The sequence below is a fragment of the Trichechus manatus genome, unplaced genomic scaffold, assembly GCF_000243295.1.
Source record: "Trichechus manatus latirostris isolate Lorelei unplaced genomic scaffold, TriManLat1.0 scaffold00168, whole genome shotgun sequence".
Lineage (NCBI taxonomy): Eukaryota > Metazoa > Chordata > Mammalia > Sirenia > Trichechidae > Trichechus > Trichechus manatus.
Genome location: NW_004444104.1, coordinates 5,917,684 through 5,927,683, shown reverse-complemented (window position 1 = coordinate 5,927,683; position 10,000 = coordinate 5,917,684). Strand labels below are relative to the sequence as shown.

Here is a 10,000-nt window from a genome sequence, read left to right as displayed (position 1 = left end):
CTGGCACCCAGGCCTGCTGCGCACAGAGCGCGGTTACTTGGCCAGAGCGCATTCTCGGTGGATACGGGGCTTCCCCTCCTCAGTCTACGCAAGGAGCCCGGCGCGCCCAAATCGATGGGCATCAATGGTCTGCTCTTCCCCAACTACTTTCCATCTGGGGCTAAGGGTGGGAGTAGGGGTGGGGAAGGGGATGCAGCAGAGTTTGGAAAACGATTGCTTTCTCTTCACTGCCCCCCAACACTTTTATAATCCTCCTTAGGTGTTCCCGCTTGAAGGAACAGTCTTTAGGATTTCAGGGAATAGAGGGACTCTTCTCACTTGCTCAATCCCACTCGTTTGAAACCCTAATGGTTAAAGAGCATCTTCAAGAGAAGTGACGCTGAAGAGTGCCTCCCTGCACCTGCTTCCTCCCCATTCTGTTGGCACAGGTTACACACAGTCTCTGAATGTGGAAGTTCCCAGGCATACATACAAGGGACCACAAAGTCTGTCTTCTTAAATGGGGCATTTCTCAACCAAGACAAGGTCAGAGGGCCAAGTGCTCCATTGCTTTTCATCCAGTAGACTCAATGGGAAATGTCAGAGAAGCAGCAGCTAGGGATTCTATTACTCAGATAAAAGGTGAAATGGATATGGGGGGGGGGGGGAGGAAGCAAGGACAACTAGCAGTGCCACAGCCAGTTTCTGACCATGTGGCAGGAACCATGGGCCAGACCTCCAGCTATGATGGAGATGCTGAGTTATGATGGAGAACTCCAGCTGTGTTGGAGACCCTCAGCTATGATGGAGACCCCCAGCTGCGTTGGAGACCTCCAGCTATGATGGAGCCTTCTAGCAGTGTTGGAGACCCCCAGCTGTGTTGGAGACCCTCAGCTATGATGGAGACCCCCAACTATGATGGAGACCCCCAGCTGTGTTGGAGACCCCCAGGTATGTTGGAGACTCCCTGTTATGTTGGAGGACCCCAGCTATGATGGAGATGTGGTCCACTCCAGGTCCTGCTCTTAAAAGAGATTGTATCTGTCTTGGGAGAGAAGTTCATAAAGAGAAACACACAAACCTACATTTCCTTCCCCCTCCAAGCTGTTTGGTGCTGAAGGAGATGCCCTGCCCATCTCCTGCTCCTTTCTCTTCTGACCTTTGACACCTGTTCTGTGCCAGTCTTTTGTGCATATGGTTTCTAATTTAACTTTTGTTGTTGTTGGGTGCCATTGAGTCAATTTTGACTCATAACGACCCCATGTGACAGAGTAGAACTGCCCCATAGGGTTTTCCAGGCTGTAATCTTTATGGGAGCAGATCACTAGGTCTTTTTCCGTGGGCTGCTGGGTGGGTTCACCTACAACCTTTCTGTTAGCAGCCGAGTGTATAATCATTGCACCACCAACGCTCCTTATGGGTTTGACTAACCCCCCTTTTTTAGTTTTTAAAAACTTTTATTGAAATAGAATTTACATACAGAAAGGAACCTAAATATAAGTGTACAGGCTGATGTACAGATGTTCACAAACTGAACACCTTTGTATAAGCAAGCATCAGAACATGACCAACCCACCCACTGCCGTCTAGTTGATTCCAACTCATAGCGACTCTGTAGGACAGGGTAGAACCGCCCCGTATGGTTTCCAAGGCTGTAAATCTTTACCAAAGCAGACTGCAACATCTTTCTCTGTGGGTTTGAACCACCAACCTTTTAGCAGCTGAGTGCTTTAAGCACTGTACCACCAAGGCTCCTCAGAACATGACCAGCACCCTAGAAACCCCCTTTCTAGCCACTACAACCACCCAAAGATAACCACAATCCAGACTTCTAGAGCGTAGATTAATTTTTGATTTTACAAAAGCAGAATCATACTGTATGTACTCTTTTGTATCTGAATTTGTTCCCTTAACATTATGTTTGTGAGATTCCCCCATATTGCTGTATGCATATGTGGATGATTCATTGTTGTCTAACTCCGCTTTTACAGATGAGGAAACTGCAGTTCAAAGAGGTAAAGTACTTGCCCAAGGATATCCTATAGCTGTTAAAGAGAAGGTAAGGGAGGGAGGGGGACTCACTCTCCAGATAATTAAAAACCAAAACAAAAAAACAAACTCATTGCTGTCCAGTCAATTCCAACTCATAGCAACCCTATACGACAGAGTAGAAGTGAACCGTAGGGTTTCCAAGGAGTGGCTGGTGGATATGAACTGCAGACCTTTTGGTTGTAGCCTTAGCTCTTAACCAATAAGCCACCAGGGCTCCCCTCTAGATAGTTGTTGTTAGGCACCATCAAGTTGGTTCTGACTCATAGCAACCCGATGTACAACAGTGCCCGGTCCCGCGCCATCATAACCATTGTTATGCTTGAGCCCATGGTTGCAGCCACTGTGTCAATTCATCTCGTCGAGGGGCTTCCTCTTTTTCACTGACCTTCTACTTTACCAAACAAGATGTCTTCTCCAGGGATTGATCCCTCCTGATAACATGCCCAAAGTATATGAGACATAGTCTTGCCATCCTTGCTTCTAAGGAACATTCCAGCTATATTTTTTCCAACACAGATTTGTTCGTTCTTTTGGCAGTCCATGGTATATTCGGTATTCTTTGCCAGCACCGTAATTCAAAGGTGTCAATTCTTCACTCTTCCTTATTCATTGTCCAGCTTTCGCATGCCTATGAGGCAATTGAAAACACTATGGCCTGAGTTAGGCCCACCTTAGTCTTCAAGGTGACATTTTTGCTTTTAAACACTTTAAAGAGATCTTTTGCAGCATATGTGCCCAATGCAGTGCGTCGTTTGATTTCTTGACTGCTGCTTCCATGGGTGTTGATTGTGGATCCAAGTAAAATGAAATCGTTGACAACTTCCATATTTTCTCTTTTTATCATGATGTTGCTTATTGGTCCAGTTGTGAGGATTTCTGTTTTCTTTATGTTGAGGTCAAATCCATACTGAAGGCTGCGTAGTCTTTGATCTTTGTCAGTAAGTGCTTCAAGTCCTCTTCACTTTCACCAAGCAAGACTGTGTCATCTGCATAATGGAGGTTGTTAATGAGTCTTCCTCCAATCCTGATGCCTGTTCTTTTTTGTATAGTCCAGCTTTTAGGATTATTTGCTCAGCATACAGATTGAATAAGTATGGTGAAAGGATACAACCCTGACACACACCTTTCCTGACTTTAAACCACGCAGTATCCCCTTGTTCTGTTCGAATGACTGCATTTTGATTCATGTACAGGTTCCTCATGAGCACAATTAAGTGCTCTGGGATTCCCATTCTTCCCACTGTTTTCCATAATTTGTTATGATCCACACAGTCGAATGCCTTTGCATAGTCAATAAAAAGCACGTAAACACCTTTCTGGTATTCTCTGCTTTCAGCCAGGATCCAGCTGACATCAGGAAATGATGTTCCTGGTTCCATGACCTCTTATGAATCCAGCTTGAATTTCTGGCATTTTCTTCAGCCGATTTTGAATGATCTTCAGCAAAATTTTACTTGCGTGTGATATTAATGATATTGTTTGATAATTTCTGCACTGGGTTGGATCACCTTTTTAGGAAGAGGCATAAATATGGATCTCTTCCAGTCGGTTGGCCAGGTAGCTGTCTTCCAAATTTCTTGGCATAGATGAGTGAGCACTTCCAGTGCTGCATCCCTTTGCTGAAACATCTCAACTGGTATTCCGTCAATTCCTGGAGCCTAGTTTTTCGCCAGTGCCTTCAGTGCAGCTTGGACTTCTTCCTTCAGTACCATTGGTTCCTGATCATATGTTACCTCTTGAAATGGTTGAATGTTGACCAATTCTTTTTGGTATAATGACTCTGTGTATTCCTTCCATCTTCTTTTAATGTTTTCTGCATAGTTTAATATTTTCCCCGTAGAATCCTTAAATATTGCAACCCAAGGCTTGAATTTTTTCTTCAGTTCTTTCAGCTTGAGAAATGCCAAGTATGGTCTTCCCTTTTGGTTTTCTATCTCCAGGTCTTTGCACATGTCATTATAATACCTTACTTTGTCTTCCTGAGCCACCCTTTGAAATCTTCTGTTCAGCTCTTTTACTTCATTATATCTTCTGTTTGTTTTAGCTACTCAGCATTCAAGGGTAAGTTTCAGAGTCTCTTCTGACATCCATTTTGGTCTTTTCTTTCTTTCCTGTCTTTTTAATGACCTTTTGCTTTCTTCATGTATGATGTCTTTGATGTCATTCCACAACTTGTCTGGTCTTCAGTCATTAGTGTTCAACACGTCAAATCTATTCTTGAGATGGTCTCTAAATTCAGGTGGGATATACTCAAGATCATACTTTGGCTCTTGTGGATTTGTTCTAGTTTTCTTCAGCTGCAACTTGAACTTGCATATGAGTAGTTGATGGTCTGTTCCATATTCGGCCCCTTGCCTTGTTTTGACTGATGATATTGAGCTTTTCCATCATCTCTTTCCGCAGATGTAGTCAATTTGATTCCTGTGTATTCCATCTGATGGGGTCCATGTGTATAGTGGCTGCTTATGTTGTTGAAAAAAGGTATTTGCAAAATTCTATCACGCAATCTCCGGCATCATTTCCATTACCAAAGCCGTATTTTTCCAACTACCAAGCCTTCTTCTTTGTTTCCAACTTTCGTATTCCAATCATCAGTAATTATCAATGCATTCTGATTGCACTTCAGTCAATTTCAGACTGCAGAAGTTGGTAAAAATCTTCAATTTCCCATCTTCAGTCTTAGTAGTTGGTGTGTCTATTTGAATAATAGTCATATTAACTGGTCTTCCTTGTAGGCGTATGACTATTATCGTATCACTGACAGCATTGTACTTTAGAAGAGATCTTGAAATGTTCTTTTTGACGATGAATGCAATGGCATTCCTCTTCGAGTTGTCATTCCCGACATAGTAGACCATATGATTGACTGATTCATAATGGCCAATACCAGCCCATTTTAGCTCACTAATGGCTAGGATATCAATGTTATTGCATTCCATTTCATTTTTGGTGATTTCCAATTTTCCTAGATTCATACTTTGTACATTCCACGTTCCAATTATTAATGGGTATTTGCAGCTATTTCTTCTCATTTTGAGTCGTGCCACATCAGCAAATGAAAGTTCCGAAAGTTTGACTCCACCCATATCATTAAGGTCGACTCTACTTTGAGGAGGCAGCTCTTCCCCAGTTTTCTCTTGAGTGCCTTCCGACCTGAGGGGCTCATCTTCCAGCAATATATCAGACAATGTTCTGCTGCTGTTCATAAGGTTTTCACTGGCTAATCCTTTTCAGAAGCAGACTGTCAGGTCCTTCTTCTTAGTCTATCTTAGTCTGGAAGCTCAGCTGAAACCTGTCTGCCATGGGTGACCCTGCTGGTATTTGAATACCAGTGGCATAGCTTCCAGCAACCCAGCAACACCCAAGCCCCCCCAGGATGACAAATTGACAGATGTTGGGGGGAGGAGTCTAGATAGTAGTCATTTGTTATTTTTGGTAATGGGAAAGGTAACATGGAATGAGGGTGAAGTATACAAAGGTAAACGATGTCACTAAAAAGTACACAAGAAAAAAGGACCTGTTGGTAGTTGCTGTGGTATATATAATTTTGAAATAACAGCAGAAACAACCAAAAAATATATGTGCAGGTATATATGTATGTATGCAGACATATAAGTGTATAAGTATGTGTATTTGTGTGTATATATAGGAATATGCATATGTATATGCATCTATGTAACTGTATGCACATATATTCATATATATAATAAAGCACATAAGAGGCACAGTTATGGATACTTCTTACACATAACCAAACACCTTGAGGGATTGGATTTCTGGGTTTGAGGTATTAGGACCATAATCTTGTGGGACATCTTGGTCAGTTGGTGTTTTAGTCATCTAGTGCTGCTATAACAGAAATACCACAAGTAGGACAGCTTTAACAAAGAGAAACTTATTTTCTCACAGTCTGGTAGGCTACAAGTCCAAATTTAGGGCATCAGCTCCAGGGGAAGTCTTTCTTTCTCTGTAGCTTCTGGAGGAAGGTACTTGTCATCAATCTTCCCTTGGTCTGGGAGCTTCTTAGTGCAGGAACCTCTGGTCCAAAGGATGTACCCTGCTCCCGGTGCTGCTTTCTTGTTAGTATGCGGTCCCCATGTCTCTCTGCTTGCTTCTCTCTTCTATATCTTATAAGAGATTGGCTTAAGACACAATCTAATTTTCTAGATCTCATCAGCATAACTGCTGCTAATCCATCTCGTTAACATCATAGTGACAGGATTTACAACTCATAGGAAAATCACATCAGATGACAAAATGGTGGACAATCATACAATACTGGGAATCATGGCCTAGCCAAATTAACACACATATTTTTGGGGGACACAATTCAATCCATGACATTTGGTATAATACAGTTCATAAAGTTATGTTCTACATCCTAGTTTGGTGAGTAGTATCTGGGACCTCGAAAGCTTGTGAGCAGCCATCTAAGATACAACTATTGGTCTCCACTCTTCCAGAGCGAAAGAGAAAGAAGAAAACCAAAGACTCAAAAAAGAAAGTAGTCTACAGGAAAAATAGCCTACATGAACCACGGCCTCATCTACCCTGAGACCAGAAGACCTATCTAGTGCCTGACTACCACTTCTGACCATGCTAATCAGGGGCACAATATATGGACCCTGATAGAATGGGAGAAAAATGTGGAACAGAACTTCAAATTCCTAAAAAACAAACAAAAAACCCTAGATCTACTAGACTGGTTGAGACTGGAGGACTCCCTGAGACTATTGCGGTGAGATACTCTTCAAAATCCTGAACTGAAATGAACCCCTAAGGTCACCTTGTAGTTAAATAACAAATTGGCTCAAAAAATAATGAATATCACCCTTAAGTACTGTGGTCCTTTAAAAAATCACCTATATGAGACCAAACTGTCAACAATTACTTTAGAATAAAGATGAGAATGTAAGGGGGCAAGGAAACTAGATTAATGGAAATGGTACAACCAGAACATAAATAATGAGAATGTTCATGCAATGTGAAGAATGTAACCAATGTTACTGAACAACTCCCCCACCCGCGTGGTTGGAATTGCTAAACTAGTAAGAAGTAAGCCCAGAAAGCCTGATCATCTTTCTTTGCTACCAAATGGGAGAGAGAGTGCTCAATTACGAGGCAAGGAATTTTGTCTGTCTTGCTCACTGTATCCCCAGAGTTTAGAACAGGGCCCCTGTTTATTGTATCCTCAGGGCCTGAGAATGAAACCAACTCAGAGAAAAATAAGCCAAGACAGACAGAGGTCTGACATCATCCTTTGAGCAACTGATCAGCTTTACCTGAAGTCCTTACTTTCTCTTTTGTCCTTAAATCAGTTTGCATTTGGCTTCTACCACTTTTAACCAAGAGTCTTGACCAATACAAGCAAAGCATCTTAACTCAAGTCTCTTGATAAACCTTCCTGCAGAAGCAGTCACAGTAAGCAGTGACCATGGGGGCCACAGTGGTCTCCCCTAGGGCCTTCACATGCCTCCCTCCTTTTCTGAAGTCTACGCTTTTGTTCCTTGGGTAACAAACTCCTTCAAGGCAGCAATCAGATTTTCTCTGTGTCATTTAAGTTCTCTTTAGCCTTTCATATAGGACTCTTTGCACAGAGGAGCCCTTAGTAGATGGTGGCATAATAGCTGGGCTGAAACACCAGGGTACAGGGCTACTTCTGCCTTTTTTTTTTTAGTTGTGATTTAGGTAAAAGTTTACAGCGTAAATTAGTTTTTCATTCAAAAATTTTATACACAAATTGTTTGTGCCATTGAGTGCAATCCCTACAATGTGTCAGCACTCTCCCCCTTTCCCTTTACAGCCTGGGTTCCCTGTGTCCAGTTGTTCAGGTTTCCTTTCCCTTCCTGCCTTCTCATCTTTGGATATGGGCAGGAGTTGCCCATTAGGTCTCCTACACTTGATTGAACCAAGAAACACGTTCCTCACATGTGTTATTGTTTGTTGTATAGGCCTGCCTAATCATTGGCTGAAACGTGGACTTCGGGAGTGGCTTCAGTTCTGAGTTAGCAGGGTATCCAGGGACCATGGTCTCGGCGGTCCCTCTAGTCTCTGTCAGACTAGTAAGTCTGGTCTGTTTTTTGTGAATTTGAATTTTGTTCTACATTTTTCTCCCACTCTGCCCGGGACACTATTGTGATCCCTATCAGATGAGTTGGTGGTGATAGTCAAGCACCATCTAGTTGCTCTGGGCTCAGGCTGGTGGAGGCTGTGGTTCATGTGGTCCATAAATCCTTTGGACTGGTATTTTCCTTCCATCTTTGATTTTCTTCATTCTCCTTTGCTTTGAACACGATAAACTAAGAACTGCACTCCCTGGTGCCTGGCACAGTTTCTGACATATATTATGTGTTCAATAAATATTTGTTGAATGTATGAACAAGAGGAAGTGTGCAAACCCTTCCACAGCTCATGAGGATAGCAACCCTGGAAATTCAAGAACATCTGTATTCCCATAGGCCTCTCCTCTCCCTTCATCTTCCTCTCCCCTTAAAATGTGAAGTTTCTCCTGGATTCTCACTCTGTGTCTCTTTTTTTTTCTGCAGCACCTATCAGGGCCTGGGTTTCAACCTCCCACGCCAAGGCGGTGGGCAAGTGAGCAGTGAGCTAAGGCCCCTGGTGGCTCTGGGCACTGAATCTCACCTGCGGCCATGGGCGAAGCTGCAGTTGATTTTCAACCAGCTCAGGTCTCCCAGAAAGGCACACACTGGTCCTGCTCTCATACTGATGAGTTCTCAACGTGGGCACTTCCAAGCAATCAGCAGGCCCTGAGGGTCCTTTCTCCAAAGTGAGAGCTACCCCCTAGTCCAAGCTTCCGTGGACAGCTGTCTTGGCCCCCTAACTGGCCTCTGTTCTTCTAATTGTTGTTTTTGTTAAGTGCTGACAAGTCAACTCTGACTCACAGCCGTTCTATATGACTGAGTAGAACTGCCCCATAAGGTTTCCTAAAGTGTAAAATTTTTTTGTTGTTTGGTTTTCTTTTTTTAGTTTAAAAAAATTTTGTTTTCATTTTTTATAAATCCACTTTATTGTTTTTCATCTTTGTTTTGTTTTTATTGTTGAGAATATATACAGCAAAATACCAATTCAATAGTTTCCACAATGTACAATTCAGTGACATTGATTACATTCTTCAAGTTGTGCATCTGTTCTCACCCTCCTTTTCTGAGTTGCTCCTCCCCATTAACATAAACTCAGTGCCCCCTAAGTTTCCTATCTAATCTTTCGAGTTGCTGTTGCCAATTTGATCCCATATAAAACCAAAACCAAACCTGTTGCCGTTGAGTTGATTCCGACTCATAGTTCAGAGTAGCCCTGCCCCATAGTGTTTCCAAGGAGCAGCTAGTGGGTTTGAATTGCCGGCCTTTTGGTTAGCAACCAAGCTCTTAACCACTGTGCCACCAGGGCTCCTGATCCCGTATAGATAGTCCTTAAATGAGTATAATGCTCAAGGCAGGCATTCTTTACTAGTTAAGCTAAACTATTGTTTCGTTTTAAGAAGACTTCAGAGGATAATTTTGGTTTAAGGGTTAAAGATTATCTCAGAACAATACTTTCAGGGATTCATCCAACCTTCATGACTCCAGGAAGTCTGGAGTCCATAAGTATTTGAAATTCTGTTCTGCATTTCCCCCCCTTTTGTTTTTATTGTACTTCAGGTGAAGGCTTACAGAACAAATAGTTTCTCATGAAACAGTAGTTCACATGTTTTATGACATTGGTTAACAACCCCACAACATATCAACCCTCTAACTTCTCAACCTTTTTTTTGGTGAAAATACACATAGCCTAAGATACAGCATTTCAAAAATTTCTACATGTACAGTTCAGTGACATTGACTACACTCTTCCAATTGTGCTGTTATTCTCACTTAAGATGAAGGCTTACGGAACAAAATAGTTTCTCATTTAACAGTTACTACAAATGTTGCCCTATGACAATGGTTAACAATCTCACAACACATCAACA

At 42.3% G+C, this 10,000-nt stretch overlaps 1 protein-coding gene and 1 non-coding gene across 2 annotated transcripts in view; both read right to left on the bottom strand.

Moving 5' to 3' along the window:
- GSX1 (GS homeobox 1) overlaps positions 1–10,000 on the bottom strand; it is a gene marked incomplete at its 3' end in the record, with an annotated part of 45,393 nt that overhangs the window by 9,114 nt on the left and 26,279 nt on the right. The gene's annotated exons all lie outside the window — the stretch shown is intronic.
- LOC111822382 (small nucleolar RNA ACA64) lies at positions 8,578–8,713 on the bottom strand. Its single transcript, XR_002825648.1, has one exon. It is a non-coding gene; the product is annotated as a small nucleolar RNA ACA64 (small nucleolar RNA).